This window comes from Lemur catta, chromosome 2 (genome assembly GCF_020740605.2).
Source record: "Lemur catta isolate mLemCat1 chromosome 2, mLemCat1.pri, whole genome shotgun sequence".
In the NCBI taxonomy this organism is placed as follows: domain Eukaryota; kingdom Metazoa; phylum Chordata; class Mammalia; order Primates; family Lemuridae; genus Lemur; species Lemur catta.
Genome location: NC_059129.1, coordinates 74,101,210 through 74,118,230, shown reverse-complemented (window position 1 = coordinate 74,118,230; position 17,021 = coordinate 74,101,210). Strand labels below are relative to the sequence as shown.

At 44.2% G+C, this 17,021-nt stretch overlaps 1 non-coding gene across 1 annotated transcript; it reads left to right on the top strand.

Annotated features, from left to right (window-relative positions):
* Positions 1-4,801: 4,801 nt before the first annotated feature.
* LOC123633635 lies at positions 4,802-4,908 on the top strand. Its single transcript, XR_006733663.1, has one exon. It is a non-coding gene; the product is annotated as a U6 spliceosomal RNA (small nuclear RNA).
* The last annotated feature ends 12,113 nt before the right edge of the window (positions 4,909-17,021 follow it).

Genomic DNA, 17,021 nt, shown 5'->3' with positions numbered 1-17,021 from the left:
GTAGAGATGGGGGTCTCGCTCTTGCTCAGGCTGGTATTGAACTCCTGAGCTTAAACGATCCTCCCGCCTCGGCCTCCCAGAGTGCTAGGAATACAGGTGTGAGCCACCGCACCTAGCGTGATTGGTTTTAAGACCAGATGGAGACCCAAATCCACGGATGCTCAAGTCCCTTATATAAATTGAAATAGTATTTGCATATAACCAATACACATCTTCCCATACACTTTATTTTTCTCTTTTCAGCCAGGATTCCCATATACTTTAAATCATCTCTAGATTACTTAAAATACCTAATAAAATGTAAATGCCATGTAAATAGTTGTTATACTGCATTGTTTTTATTTGTTTTATTTTAGTGTTGTATTGGGTTTTTTGTTTTTGTTTTTTCGAGACAGAATCTCATTCTGTTGCCTGGGCTAGAGTGCCGTGGTGTCAGCCTAGCTCACAGCAACCTCAAACTCCTGGGCTCAATTGATCCTCCTGCCTCAGCCTCCCGAGTAGCTGGGACTACAGACGCACAACCACGCCCGACTACTTTTTCTATTTTAGTAGAGACGGATCTGGCTTTTGGTCAGGGTGGTCTCAAACTTCTGACCTCAAGTGATCCTCCCGCCTTGGCCTCCCAGAATGTTAGGATTACAGGCATTAGCCAGGGCACCTGGCTGTATTGCTATTTTTATTGTTTTTTCCAAACATTTTCCATCTGCAGTTAGTTGAGTCCACCATATGGAACCCACAAATATGGGTTCTATTTTTCTATTTTTAATTGTTTACATTTTATAGATGAACAAACTGAGGTAGAGAGAAGTAAACTGTTCAAAGTCACAAATCCAAGAAGTATCAAAGCTAGAACCGAAATTCACATTTCTCTATTCACTCCATAAACATCTTGTGCCAGGAGCCATACTAGGTGCTAGAAATACCTAGATAAATAAGACGTGGTCCCTGTTTTCAAAGATTTCCAGCCTATCCGGCCAGGCGCGGTTGCTCACACCGGTAATCCCAGCACTCTGGGAAGCCAAGGCGGGAGGATTGCTTGAGGTCTGGAATTAGAGGTCAACCTGAGCAAGAGTGAGACCCCGTCTCTACTGAAAATAGAAAAAAAAAAAAATTAGCGGGGCCTGGTGGCACGTGCCTGCAGTCCCAGCTACTCGGGAGGCTGAGGCAGGAGGATCCCTTGAACCCAGCAGTTTCAGGTTGCAGTGAGCTATGAGGGCACTGCACTCTCATCCGGGCGGACAGAGTGAGACTCTCTCAAAAAACAAAACAAAAAAAATTTCACCCTGTCTCAGTATCTCAGCAAGCATACACAGAATGAGCTGTTCATTTGATCATTTAGCTCTCTGAGGTTCAAAAGAGAAAGTATGAGCGCTGTTTCACATTATGTCAAGGTTGGGAGCGCTTTTCCGGCTTCTGTGGGCTGAGAGAAACGAGGAATTCGGAAGCTGCGCCGACTTCCCAGAGGACTGTCTCCGGCTGCTCACTCCCGTCTTTGTCGCCAGGATCTGCGCTCTCAGGGCGGCTCTTCAGGGGATCGAGCGCCGGCGAATCTGCAGATGCCTTGGCTCGCCCGCCCGGGGGTCTAGCCTGCGCACTGGGTATGCCCCGGAAAACTGCCCAGCCTGAGGGACCTAAAAAGGGCCTGGAGCCACTCAGAGGTCTTTCCGGGTTCGGGCGGGCAAAGGCATCCCGCTTTGACCAAGAAATGCCTGCGACTTCTCTCGAGAAGGGCCGGGGAAGATGTACCGGTGTTCACAAGCCGCGGACGCATCGATTTGCGCATCCTTCCCAAGAGGAGCACCTGGAAAACCCAGTGGTGTTTGACCTACCCCGTAGAACAGACGGAAAAGACCTTTGGTGAGTGTTGGATGGGTCTGTCCTCTGCCACGCCTTCTCCAACTCTCTCCCCAGCTCCACCCGCCGGCCCATGTACAGTCACACGCTAGCACCTTGCCCAGTTAGGGCCACCCCCTCCGGTGCCTCCCTTCCAGCCGCGCGCTCCCAACTCCGGAACAAAAGGGCCGCGCCCGCCGCATTTCCAGTAACTGACCGAGATCCTACAGTAAACAAATTCTGGACCCCAAGGAGGTTGGCAAGCATCTCGATCTTCAGACTCCCGGAAAGAGAGGGCAAAGCCCATGAAGGGCTGCCCTCTGCAAGCTGGAGAGCCAGGAAAGCCAGTGGCCTAATCCAATCTGAGTCCCAAGGCTGGAGAGCCAGGAACTCCCAATTCCAAGGGTAGGAGATATATGTCCCAGCTCAGAGAGAGCGAATTAGTCCTGCCTCTGCCTTTTGCTCTAATCAGGCACTCCTATGCAGAAAAACCCAACTCCTCCTGGGTTAGTCACCTGACGTTAGGAAGGACCTCTGGGGGCTCCAGACTCTGGGCGGGGACCGTACTGGATAAGTACCTGTGCTGTGACCTGGTCGAATGCGGAAATGTGAAGAGGTCCCCACACAGGCCACAGCACGGGTACTTGCTTACTCCGACCCCCACGCAGGGAGCTCTGCTCGCCTTTCCGCATTGCCCCCGGGGCCTTCCAGAGCCTGAGTCCCGATCCACTCTGCCAATGAAAGGAAATACCACTCAGTCGGACCCTGAAGACCTAGCAACGAGGTGAGATGGAAGGGGAGAAACCAATGTGTCCCTCTGCGCCCAGCCTAACCTCAAAGGGTTCCTACCACGTCCCAACTCAGTGCCAAGGAACAAGAGTGGGGCCAGGCTCCCTACGCTTCTATTTACTATGTTTAAGGGATTTGCGACAGGCCTGGAGTGTGCGTGGCCCTGTGAACCACAAATCAGGGTGTTTTTTTTTCTTTCAGAGGCAGAGAAGGAAAAGTTGATGTAACCCATGAGGATCAAGAAGCCACTGGTGAGAAAAACCACAGGGAAACCCCAAGATTATTTCCCCGAATTAGAATTCTCTCCTCAACACAAATTAAGGTTGGGTGGGCTGTGTGGCTGCATAAGCCTGGGCACCAGGAGGCCTGGCCTTGATTTGGAATTTTGCCATAGAATGTATCTGCCCTCTCTATGTTATTAGAAATGTTTGGTTTTTTTTTCATTTTTTTTTTTTTTTTGAGACTGAGTCTCGCTTTGTTGCCTAGGCTAGAGTGAGTGCCGTGGTGTCAGCCTAGCTCACAGCAACCTCAAACTCCTGGGCTGAAGCGATCCTACTGCCTCAGCCTCCCGGGTAGCTGGGACTACAGGCATGCACCACCATGCCTGGCTAATTTTTTCTATATAGATTTTTAGTTGGCCATATAATTTCTTTCTATTTTTAGTAGAGACGGGGTCTCGCTCTTGCTCAGGCTGGTCTCAAACTCCTGACCTCGAGCAATCCACCCGCCTCGGCCTCCCAGGGTGCTAGGATTACAGGTGTGAGCCACCTCGCCCGGCCTGTATGTTCTTGTATCTAGTAAACTTGGTAAACTTTCATTAGTTTCAATAGTTTTTAAAATTTTTTTCTCTTTAACAATCATATCATCTGCTAATAATAACAGATATTTCCCCTTTCATATCAGGGTTTGACTTCACACCATTGTGGGAGCTGGTTAAGTAGTCTTTGTAAGGCTGTCTTTGCACCTGGTGCTGGAGCTTGAAGTCTGCAGGGCAGACAGTTGGAAAGGGAAGACAATGTAAAATAAGGAAGAGCAGGGACAACGTGGAACCCATAAGCATGAAATGGAACCCACAGGGATGGACTGGAGCTCACGTCAGTCTTTCAGCTTCAGTGGTTGGGTGTACTGCAGGGGAAACTGGTGCTTTTCTACATGAAGCTAAACATGTACCTTACCAAGGAGTCAGAGAAACTCAAGAAGGATTCAGAAGGTGGAGAAACTGCAGATGCAGCTGCTGACTCACATCAACAAGTTGAGCTAGCAGATAGGCAATAATATGCATCAACTGCAACAGAATCTGGTTCCCCTATACAAACCTGAATAGAAAGGCAATACAGCTGCTACTTCACTTCTACCTTCCAGATCTCATGAAAAATGTCCCTCATGGCTCATCCTAACCAGAAATACATAGGGAAAAGAATTCTGAGAAGTTTAGTTCAGCTTAACCAAGTAGACACTTGGTTACTTAAGTATCAGTTTGATCCTTTTAAGGCTTTTACTTAAGGTTCTTAGGGCAGGTGTAGAGTATTCTTTATTCTAGGCTGAGTTTAGCCTCTCTATTAAGATATGACCAACCCTTCTAATGTCTCTACTGAATGCTTCCCATGTTTCACAAAGCCTCCTTGCTCTCTGGTGGGAACTACGGGAGTCTGGAAAGTTGTTTTGAGTTGTTTGGCTTTACAGCTTCACAGGAGTCTGTCCAACCATCCCCGCCCCCCAACGCCCTCCCCCACCCCCACACCTTGGTGTTTCATTTTACACCTACATGCTTTGGTATTCAGCCAAATGTTCAAGGGAACTTTTATGCAGATTTCTGGAGCTTTTACTCTGTATTACCCCTCTTTTCTGTTACCCTCTTTTCTGTCCTGCACGTTCTAGCCACCTCAGCTCTCTGATCTGTCTCTTCACCTCAGTATTAATGTCAGGCTCTTTAGAGCTTTGAGGCTTAGTGTCTATACTATAATTCAGAAGTTGCCTTCAAGTAGAAATCCAGGGTGATTACAGGGCTCACCTTATTAATTTTCCCTTCTCTTGTGCTGCCAGCTTTCTAACATCTAAAAACATTTGCTTCAGAAATTTTGTCCAGCTTTTTAGTTGTTTACAGTCACATGCTACATAATGTCATTTTAGTCAATGACAAATCGCATATACAACAGTGGTCCCATAAGATTATCATGGAGCGCTCGCTTCAGCAGCACATATACTAAAATTGGAACGATACAGAGAAGATGAGCATGGCCCCTGCGTAAGGATGACACGCAAATTCGTGAAGCATTCCATATTTAATTAAAAAAAAAAAGATTATCATGGAGCTGAAAAATTCCTATTGCCTTGTGACATTGTAGCTGCTGTAATGTCATAGTGCAATACATTACTCATGTGTTTCTGGTGATGCTAGTGTAAACAAACCTACTGCACTGCCAGTTGTATAAAAGTATAGTACATTTTCTTGTGTAAGATTTGTTAAAAAAATAAGAGTATTACATGTACAATTATGTGCAGTACATAATAATGATAAACAACTGTGGTATTGGTTTATGTATTTACTATGCTATACATTTTATTATTATTTTAGAGTATATTCTTACATATATATGTATGTGTGGGTATATATATGTATATATATGTTTTACAGTATATACCGTATATACCGTACTACAGTCTTAGGCAGGTTCTTCAGGAGGCATTCCAGAAGGAGACACTGTTATTATAGTTGGCAGCTCTGTGTGTGTTATTGTCTCTGAAGACTTTTCAGTGGGACAAGATACGGAGGTGGAAGACTGATGATGATTCTGACCTTGTGTAGACCTAGGCTAATATGTGTGTTGTGTCTTAGTTTTTAATTAAAAAGTTTAAAAAGTAAAAAAAAAATTAAGATAGAAAAAAACTTATAGAATAAGGATATAAAGAAAGAAAATATTTTTGTATGGCTGTATAATATGTTTTAAGCTGTTATTACAAAAAAGTCAAAAGTTTAAGAAATTAAAAAGTTTATAAGTAAAAAACTTACAGTGAGCTAAGGTAAGTTTATTATTGAAGAAAGAAAAATTTTTAAAAATAAATTTAGTGTAGCCTAAAGGTATAATCTTTATAAAGTCTACAGTATAGTAATGTCCTAGAGTTTCACATTCACTCAACATCCACTCACTAACTCACCTGGAGCAACTTCCACTCTATACAAGTATACCATTTTTATCTTTTATATCATATTTTTACTGTACTTTTGCTATGTTTAGATACACAAATAGTTACTATTCTGTTACAACTGCCTATCGTATTCAGTACAGTAAAATGCTGTACAGGATTATAGCCTAGGAGCAATAAGCTATACCACGTAGCCTAGGCTATACCACCTAGGTTTGTGTAAGTATACTCTATGATGTTTGCACAATGATGAAATTACCTAATGACACATTCTCAGAATGTATCCCCCTCATTAAACAACCCATGACTGTGCTAATGGACCAGAGGAAGATTTGATTCAAATTAGAGGTTGAAGCCAAGATCCAGTGATATCTCCTCTGATGATACACAAAAGACTGAGCTTCTCAAAATCCAAAGTGGCTTCACTTGAAAAGATGAGAAAAGAGGCAAGGACATAGGAATGGCCCACTGGCAGCCAATTTCCATCCCTGGGAAGGCAGTGGAGGTGGGGTTAAAAGAGTCACCGTTGAGCTAAACCATTATTTTCTCTTCCCAGTTTTAAAGAACTCTGGACACAACCTCTTCAGGGTAACTAGAAAAACAGTGAATCCTATTAAATGTGGGGTTAGAAAAAGAGGAGTCATTTCAAGGTGGGTAACACTAGTTTCCTCTCTTCTATTAAGACAATGGGTGATTTTAGGAAAGTCCCTTTAGTTCTCTTGATATTCTCTTTACTGGTATGAGTTAACACTTTGGTCTGTTTCACATCCAGGTGCTTCTAGTCTTTGAGTTAGAATTCAAGTGTTGTTCAGTAATCTATACGAGATTGTGAAGATTTAGGGAAACTCCTTGTCTAGTCTCAAAGTGAGCCTGTGTACCACTTGCTCCTGGACTCTCTCCTCAGGGCTGCACGGACTGGAGAGCTATAGAGAGGCGAAACCAGGCCCGGACCGCTCCAAGCAGTGCAGGAAGAAACAGGCGTAGTAGCTCCGCCGATCCTCCCACCCCTTCTATGGTTCCTCTCCTGGAGTTTGGGCCTGGGGCCTATGCAGACAAAATCCAGTGTTCCTGAGGCCACTAGGTTTGAAAAGATGCTCGGACCACTTCAGGCAAGGACTCTCAGGGGGCCGAGGTCGTAGCAACGCTCTCTTGCAGAGCCTTAGTTCAAAACTCAGTTTCCGGCTGCAGGGCGTAGCAGGGTGAGGGAGGCGGGAATTCCCAATCGTGGTTTGCGCGTGGTCCCGGCTCAGTCATTTTAGTACCGAGCCCCCAAGGGGTCTCATGACAGAGGCTCCCAGCCAACAGTGCTGCACCCCACAGATGCCTCAGGACCCCTCGGGTGGTCCACCGGATGCCAGGGACTTTGGGGGTTAGGGGGTGAGAATGAGCACACCCTCAACCTAGGGCCAGACGTGGCAGCTCCTCCCCCCACCCCGGCCCCCAGCTACTTCAGGCCGGTGTGCAAAATGACAAAGGTCCATCAAACCCAGGTCGTGGTGACTCCAGGCCAACTCTGCTATACACCCTCACCACCAACAACCACCTCCTGGGAGACCGAACATTGTCCCTCCTGTCCATTAGCACAGAACTGTGCTCTTAAGATTTGAACTCTTAAGATTAGTGCTTAGCCCTGAAATAAATCTATCTGCGTCAAGAAACAAGGAAAGGGGGGCTGGGGGGAGTAAGGGCAATATACGTAACCTAAACTTTTGTACCCCTACAATATGCTGAAATGTGAAAAAAAAGAAAAAGAAACAAGGAAAGACAAAGCAACGCGGGGGGAACTGAGAACTCTGTTTTTCTCCAATTTCCAGGGCCGTGACAGTTTGGACTTGGACCTGCAACTCTCAGCCCCATTCTCCCGTCCCTCTCCCGCAGGGTGAGACCAGCTGCCTTCACCGAGGGCCAGCAAAATGATTTAGTTCGTCCTGGAGCCTGTCTTAAGGGCCTGCTTGGCCTCCTCTGGTCTCATCAGCCCTGCACAGCGGAGGAGGGCAGCCAAATTAGAATTACAGACATGCAACATAAAATATAAAACGGGCACGTGGCTGCCAAGCCCCACACCCCTCAAGTTGGTGAAGCCCTGGCTCTTCCTACTTCCCATACTCTGTCCTCCATCTGCACTCAGGCTGTGCTTACGCTAATCAATTCTCTCCCGGAGATTTAGAGGCTCAGGAGTCGGGGTCGAGGGGCTTTCCAGAAGGGGCAGAAAGAGGAAGAACTCCCTTCTCCTCCACACACATATGCACAGAGTTCCCAGCCTTTCACTTCGGTCCAGGCAGCGAAGGTGCCACTCAACCAAGGTCTAGATAATCCATTGTGTCCATTCTCTGAATAGCATGGGTCTCCATGGTAGCCTCGAAGCATGTGTCCACTTGGATCAATGTTGAACCGATGCTCTATCTTTGGGAGGTAGACCCCACCCAGGTCTGCACCAGGTCCAGGCAGTACCAGTCCGGGTCTCTCCAAGGCCCGAAGTAAGGAGCCAGTGCGCAACACGTCGCTCGGAGGAGGTCGGGTCCTGGCTGCCAGCCGACAAAGCCATGTCTGGCAGATGCAATGCCTGCAGTGGGGAGGGACTGCAGCCCGGATGGCAGCATCCGGGCAACTGAGGAACACCCACTAAGGCTTACCTACACCGCATCCACCAGTTCAGCCTTGATGTGGACCAACGGCGGGTTCTTAGAATCTCCTGGCTCTGAACAACTGTGTGGAGTGTCAATTTGCTCTGGCCACTTTCCCATTTTGATCTCGGGCTGGCGTCAGGCGTACCACACGACCCCTGGACCCAGAGAAGCTAACCCGGACTGTTGGAAAAGTGTTCTGCTAACCCGGCCCAGGCTGGCTCCTGGGGCACTCGCTCCGCGATGCCCAGTGCATTTCTCCCCCTCAGTCCCCGGCGTCGTCTTCCGGGCACCTGGAAAAACTCTCCCCACTTGCCCCCAGGCCTCTAAAGAGGCCCGTTTGTCTCTCGAGTTCCGGAAAGGTTTTCTAGCTCAAAACCCCGCCGGGCTTGGCGGGCGGGGCTTCGAGAGCGCGGTCCGTCTCCCAGCGGGCTCGAGAGGTGGTGTCAACATTTCCCCGCCTCTCACTGCGCAGGGGACCCCGCAGGAGAGGACAGATTTTGCCACGGCAGGTAAAACTGCCCGGGGAAGAAGTGAGCGAACCTGCCGCTTGCGAGTTGTTTCTGAGTGAGACTAACTCTTGCTACCCATGTGTTCAACGTGCTGGGGATTTAGGTCGGGCTTTCTCGCAGAAGATCCCGGCGAGGTGACAGGGTGCTATCATATCCACACCAGGAAATGGAAATCTGAGAGAAGTTCATTAACTTATTCGTGAATGGCTCAGATCATCACAACCCACACGGCGAAGTCATTAAAATTATAGAAATTCTGGGTAAAGGTAGGGCAACATAGTGAGACACCCCCCTCCTCTACAAAAAAAAAAAAAAAATTAGACGATCGTGGTGGCGCGCGCCTGTAGTCCCAGCTACTCAGGGAGGCTGAGGCAGGAGGATCGGTTCAACCCAAGAGTTCAAAGATGCAATGAGCTGTGATCCGGCCGCTGCACTCCAGCCAGGGCGACAGAGCCAAACCTTGTTATCTTAAAACAAAAAAAAAATTGAACTGCACGGGTTCAAAAACAAAAAGTTGTGTAAAATAGAAATATTCCTTGTTTATAGCAGTGTAATTAAATCTCTTGATTAGGTTAAGGTTTTATGTGTTTGTTGCATCAGAGACGTAGCTAAATCTTGTTTTCTTGAAAGTATGCCCTACACACCTGATACTCAAGTTTTCTCAGAAACCGCTGAGGGTGAGAGCGGTTGGGCTCAAGGTCAGAGAATTGATGGAACCTCCACCCAGTCCCAGGTGATCAAGTAGAGTTTGCAACACGCTTTCCATTATTTGGTTGTTGTTTTTTTCTTTATCGGTCCTTGATGAAATACAAATTGTCAGCTATTTAAAATTCCATTTGTGTAAGTTACTTATGCTCTGTTTCATTCTGTCCTAGAGGTGGGTAGTTGCTCTTTTTCTAGGGAGATGTGTTTGACTTCATGGCCCATTTATTTCCTCAGATTTTTAAAAACTGAAAGCACTGGCGGGGCATGGTGGCTCACACCTGTAATCCTAGCACTCGGGGAGGCCGAGGCAGGTGGATTGTTTGAGCTCAGGAGTTTGAGACCAGCCTGAGCAAGAGTGAGATCCCGTCTCTACTAAAAAAAATAGAAATTATCTGGCCAACTAAAAATATATATAGAAAAAACTAGCCGGGCATGGTGGCGCATGCCTGTAGTCCCAGCTACTTGGTAGGCTGAGGCAGAAGGATTGCTTGAGCCCAGGAGTTTGAGGTTGCTGTGAGCTAGGCTGACCTCACGGCACTCTACCCTGGGCAACAGAGGGAGACTCTGTCTCAAAAAAAAAAAACAAAAACTGAGAGCATTTAATATAAGACTTTAGAGTGCAAATTTGGACATAAATTATTATATGTAAAATATTATTTAAATATTATTTAAACCTTAAATTCTATATCCAAACTATCATGTATGAAGGAAGATTAAAAATATTGTTAAAAATGAAAAGCTTCAAAAAATGGCTGATTGAAACACACAGCAGTTTTCAGGCATCCTGCCAAAACCCCTCTAAAATGACAGTAAAGATTTTTTTTTTTTTTTTAGTATTTGTTAATTGTTTATTTATCAAGAGAAACTATTCCTCAGCCCACATATTCATAGCTCAGGAACACAGGTCAGTGACAAACTTCTATGTAAATCAACTCAAATAAATTCTTTTTCTTTTTCCCCTGGGCTCAAGCCATCCTCCTGCTTCAGCCTCCCGAGTAGCTGGAACTACAGGCACAGAGCTAATTTTTTCCTATTTTTAGTAGAGACGGGGTCTCACTCTTGCTCAGGTTGGTCTCCAACTTGTGACCTCAAGCGATCTTCCTGCCTCGGTCTCCTAGAATGCTAGGATTACAGGCGTGAGCCACTGTGCCCACCAAGAAATTCTTTTATATTCCAAAATCACTTTGCACTCTGAAAGACGCCAGCCTTCCTCATCTCCTCAAAATCTTTCATAGAATCATAATTTCTGTAGAAATCTGCATATGCCTTCTTTCTTGGTTCAGCCACACCAAACTTATACAAAGCTGCAACCCCTAGGGATACAACGAATGCTCCAACAATATGAAATTGCAGACACCGGGCCAAGAGGCCACGCATCTGAGGTTTCATCAAACTGCTGGAAGCCATAGTAGTTACTGTCCTTGATGGGTATGCCAACCTCAACACGTCCTTCCTGGCTGTTGGAGAAATGAACTGCCAGTAAGTATATTTTTAAAAAACATAAATGCACAAGGATAAAGAATGGGCAGGAAGAAGGCAGCAATAAAATATTGGAAGTTAGAAACAGATGAAAGTAGTATTTCATTAAGACCAGAGAACAATGAAACCTAAGCCTTAAAGAAGACTGTTCTACAGAATCCTAATCTGTCTAAGAAATGAGAGGTATCAAGTACCTCTGAAAATGAGGGAAAAGGTAGGAAAATAATCAGTTGAAAATCTATGTAAAAGGTAGAAAGACCTCTCCCCAACAATTCTGTCCTCACCCTGACAGACAGCCTATTTGGAAAAGATAGGAAGAGACAGAAAAATCCTAGACTCTGGGCCAACTGATGCTGTAAAAGCAGGATGCAATAATGAAAACAGGATTAATACAACCGTATTGTCCCCACTGGCTCACTGAATCCTGGGACACAGATTTATATCTTCCAGGAAGACAAGTGGATAATCTCTCTAAGGTGAAATTGATTAGTTCAAGGAAAAAAACAAAACAAAACTTCTCATAGTGACACCCCCGCTGACATTGGGAGGAAGGCCTTGCCTACTGAGTTTCCTAGGTGATAGCAACCCTTAGGAACAAGGCCCCATCCTTGAGAAGGGAAGTGTGGCTGGGTTCAGCAAGTTATGTTTTACTATGCTCTCCAGGTGATTTTCCTACAGTCAAAGTTTACAAACCACTGAGATAGATTATTTTGCAATGAAGACTGTCAGTCAACAAGATTAAACATATGCCCCAAAGCTATCAATCAAGTTTTTTAGAGATCAACTCTTAAATAGGAACAGCTATGAGCAGATGTTACGAGAAAATCTCTAACATAAATGAGACAAAACAAACAGAAAAAAAGAAACCTGTGAAATCAAAAACAATGTAGTGAACAGAAGAAAACTTCCAAATGCTCATTCATAAGGCTGGGCACAGTGGCACAGTCCTATAATCCCAGCCCTTTGAAAGGCCAAAGTGGGAGGATCCCTTGAGGCCAAGAGTTCAAGACTAGCTTGGGCAAGATAATGAGACCCTGTCTCATGACCCATGCATGCAGTGTGTGTGTCTAAAGTCCTAGCTACTTGGGAAGCTGCGGCAGGAGGATCACTTGAGCCCAAAAGTTTGAGGTTGCAGTGAGCTATGATGACACTACTGCACTCTAGCTGGGGCTACAGAGTGAGACCCAGTTTCAACAACAACAAAAAGGCTTATTCATATCTTTGAAAGATAAGATACTACATTCATGAAGTAAGAACCACAGATATAAAAACATATTCAAAGACTAAAAAGAGAGATTTATAAAATTGGAAAGAAAAAATATGAAAAAAGGTGGGCATGGTGGCATGTGTCTGTAGTTTTAGCTACTCAGGAGGCTGAGGTGGGAGGATTGCTTGAGGCCAGGAGTATACTAGGTGCCTGTGAATAGCTACTGCACTCTAGCCTGGACAACACAGATCTGGCCTCTTAAAAAAAAAGGAAAGAACGAAGAAAAGAGAGAACATTCCAATTGGATTGTTAGATCCAAAGATCCAATATAACAATCAACTAACAGAGATTTCAGAAAGTAAGAACAGAGAAAATTACCAAGGAAATCATTCAAGAAATTTCCCAGAAAGTCTGTTTTCATACAACAAACAACCTAGTGGCTAAAAGAAAATCACAATGATACTTCATCAAAATGCTAAAGGACAAAGAAAAGGTCCAAAACACTTACAGAGCCTGGTGCAGTGGCTTACGCAGCTACTCTGGAGGTTGAGGCAGGAGGATTGCTTGAAGCCAGGAGTTCGAGGCCGTAGTACATGATGATCACGCCTGTGAATAGCCACTGGGCAACCCAGTGATACTCCTATCTCTAAAAAAAAAACAAAAACAAACACAAAGGCAGAATAAGAAAATGATACATAAAAAGGATGGTGGATACATGTTATTATACATTTGTCAAAACGCATAGAATGTGCAACACCAAGAGTGAACCCTAAGGAAAATAGGAAAATTATAGATTTGGGGTGTCAATGTAGGTTCATCAATTGTATTTTTTTTTTAAGAGACAGGATCTTGTACTGTTGCCCAGGCTGGAGTACAGTGGCACAATCCTAACTCACTGTAACCTCAACCTCCTGGCCTCAAACAATCCTCCCCACTCAGCCTCCCAAAATGCTGAGGTTACAGGCATGAGCCACCATACCCAGCCATTCACTGATTGTTAGCAAATGTACCACTCTGCTGTCTGATGTTGACAGTGAGGCAGGCTATGCCTATGTGAGGACCAGAGGTATATGGGAACTCTGTAGTTCTCACTTTTGCTGGTAAACCTAAAACTGCTCTAAAAAATAAAGTCTTATTAAACAAAAAAAAAAAAGGAAAGGGAATCAGATCAGAATGGCATCTCAGTTCTCTAGCAATGTTAAAAGCCAGAAGACAATGAAGAATTACTTTAAAACTTCCCAAGGAAAAGAAAGAAAGAAAGAAAGAAAGAAAGAAAGAAAGAAAGAAAGAAAGAAAGAAAGAAAGAAAGAAAGAAAGAAAGAAAGAAAGAAAGGAAAGAAAGGAAAGAAAGGAAGAAAGAAAGAAAGAAAGAATATGAAGGAAAATTATTTAAGACTTGGGATAATGTAAATGTCAATACATTTATCTCCCAGAAACAGGAAAATATATTTTACCAGTTAAGTAATCTGTTGAAAGACTTGGTGCAGAGTCAATGCATTGCTGACTCTGAAGAGAGGTGCAGTAAAGGACTCAGCTGCCCTGGCTAGTTGTACCCTTTCTTATACAATCGTCCCTCAATATCCACAGGACATTGGTTCCAAGGCACCCCCCCCCACACACAGAACAATAACAAAATCCAGGGATGCTCAAATCCCTTATACAAAATGGTGTAGTATTTGCATAATTTACAGCACATCCTCCCCTACACTCTGTCATCTCTAGATTACTTATAATACCTAATATAATGTAAATGCTATGAAAATACTTATTATACTGTATTGTTTTAAAAGTTATATTATTTTAATTGTTGTATTCTTTTATTCTTATTTTTAAAATATTTTGATCTGCAGTTGGTTGAATCTGTGCATACAGGTCCAGTTCATTCCTAGGGCTCTTTATCTGGGGCCTTGTACAGAGGTTGTCTTCAGGAACCTCTGCTGAGCATCCTTATGGGAGGTAGTGGAGGGGAAAAAGAAGGGGAAATATTGAAGACACTTTTCCCCTCTCTGACTTAGAACCCAGGGTTCATAAAACTGCTCCCTTAACTGTGAGATGATCCTAATGTGGTGCACTGTTCCATGGGGGGAAATAGATCTGGGTGGGAGTGTGGGGGGGAGCAGCACTTCTCCAGTTTTAGCCTCTTGCTTATTACCATTGCAATAAGTGATTAAAGGCTTAACTCTTTTTTTTTTTTTTTTTGGCTTGTTGCTTTAATTAGCTACTCTGACACCTACCGGCAGTTCAGTTTTCGCTCCTGACAGCTTCCTTCCCAAGGCATTTCTAACTATCAAAAAGCCATTTTATCTAATTCAATGATTAGAAAAACTGTGCTTGAATGATTTAGAAAAACTCTTGGGGTCTTAAACTCAATTACATGGGAACCACCAAAAATCCACTACTTACTATAACCTTACCCTGGACCCAGTTGCAAAGGTTTATCTCCCTTGTCTTAATGCTGCAGCTGCCCCTGCAAAATTTGTTGGTGCTTCTGCTGAACTATTAAATAGCTTTAGGCTCCCACTTGACTTCATGGTTCCTCATGTAGTACAGACATTTCTGACTGAGGACACATTTTCAAAAAGGCTTTTAATCTCGTATGAGATTCTGTCACTTTCTCCCTTTCTCATTACTACTTACCACTGCAATACCCTGAATCCTACCACTGCCAGAAGATGGGGAGTATCATGATTGTCTTACCTCAGGGAACATTCTGTACCTTGCTCAGATTTACTAGAGACTGTAATTAAGAACCCTGACCTCACATTTATAGATGGATCATACCTCATAACTGAAAGTGGAGGTTACCAAGCAGAATATGTTATCACTAACTTAAGCTCTACTTTAGAATATAGTCCTCTGGGGTAAAATCAGCCGAGATGGCAAAACTTATTGCACTTACTAGAGCTTGCCAACTAGCCAAAGACCAGAGAATAAAAATATATACAGCTACCAGGTATGCTTTTGGAGTAGTTGTGACTTTGGGATGATTTGGAAAACAAAAGAGATTTCTCATCTCTGCTGTAACACCCATAAAAATGGACAGGTTAAGGAACTTTTAGATGCACTCCTACTTCCTTGTGAAGTGGCTATTTTAAAGTTTGAGGCCTGTGTAAAAAAAGATAATATAGAAGATAAAGGAAGGGCCGGCGCGGTAGCTCACGCCTGTAATCCTAGCACTCTGGGAGGCCGAGCCAGGCAGATAGTTTGAGCTCAGGAGTTGGAGACCAGCCTGAGAAAGAGCAAGATCCCGTCTCTACTAAAAACGTAGAAAGAAATTATATGGACAACTAAAAATATATATAGAAAAAATTAGCCGGGCATGGTGGCACATGCCTGTAGTCCCAGCTACTCGGGAGGTTGAGGCAGAAAGATTGCTTGAGCCCAGGAGTTTGAGGTTGCTGTGAGCTAGGCTGATGCCACGGCACTCTAGCCCAGGCAACAGAGACTCTGTCTCAGAAAAAAAAAAAAAAAAGAAGATAAAGGAAATGCTCTAGCAGATCATTATGCTAAAGAAGTCACTTTAACCAAGGCTGTGAGCCCATCTAAACCCTAAAAAATATATCTCTGGAGTGATTAAAGAGGCCATTATAAAATATCAACATTTAGCCTCTGATTTTCAAAAGAGAAAATAGAAAAATTCTGATTGTACCCACCACTCAGGTAATTTCTGGCACTTTTCAAATAACTATGTAGTAGCACCAGATGATTTTGAATGGATATTAGCTAAATTTTTCCACGAAACTACCCACCATGGAAGAGACAAATTGGTTACTATCTAAAATTGATGGAGAAATTTTAGAGAGATAGCTGAGGGTATTTTCGGGTCATGTGTCACCTGTCAACAATATGATCCTGGAAAAACTGTAAAGGTGGGACACGGAAACCAAAACCTCAAGGCCCTTTGAATACCTTCAGATGGACTATCCAGCTTCCACCCTCCAAGGAATTTGAAAATGTTTTTGTTATTATATGTGTGTTTTTAGAATGGGTTAAGGTACTTCCATGATGAAAAGCTACAGCCTTTATAGTCACTAAAAGGCTGCTTGATTTTGTATTTCCAACCTCGGACATCTCAATTTTTTTTTTTTTTTTTGAGACAGAGTCTCAATCTGTTGCCCAGGCTAGAGTGCTGTGACATCAGCCTCGCTCACAGCAACCTCAAATTCCTGGGCTCAAGTGATCCTACTGCCTCAGCCTCCCAAGTAGCTGGGACTACAGGCATGCGCCACCATGTCTGGCTAAATTTTTCTATATATATTTTTAGTTGTCCATATAATTTCTTTCTATTTTTAGTAGAGATGGGGTCTCACTCTTGCTCAGGCTGGTCTTGAACTCCTGAGCTCAAAGGATCTGCCCGCCTTGGCCTCCCCGAGTGCTAGGATTACAGGCGTGAGCCACTGTGCCTGGCCCTCAAATTTTTTTATCAAGTGATTGAGGCACACATTTTTTCAGGAACCATTATTAAAGCACTTTGTAAGGATTACCCCTTACTCAAAAACTACATTGTCCTTACCATGCACAATCTTCTGCGGAGGGTTAAGGGACCAATGACATCCTTAAATAGCAAAACTTTCAGAAACCTGAGGTTCCTTGGCCAGAGGTACTCTCCTTAGCCCTCTTGCCCTGAGTAGAGTGCTGTGGCGTCAGCCTAGCTCACAGCAACGTTGAACTCCTGGGCTCAAGCAATCCTCCTGCCTTAGCCTTCCGAGTAGCTGGGACTACAAGCGT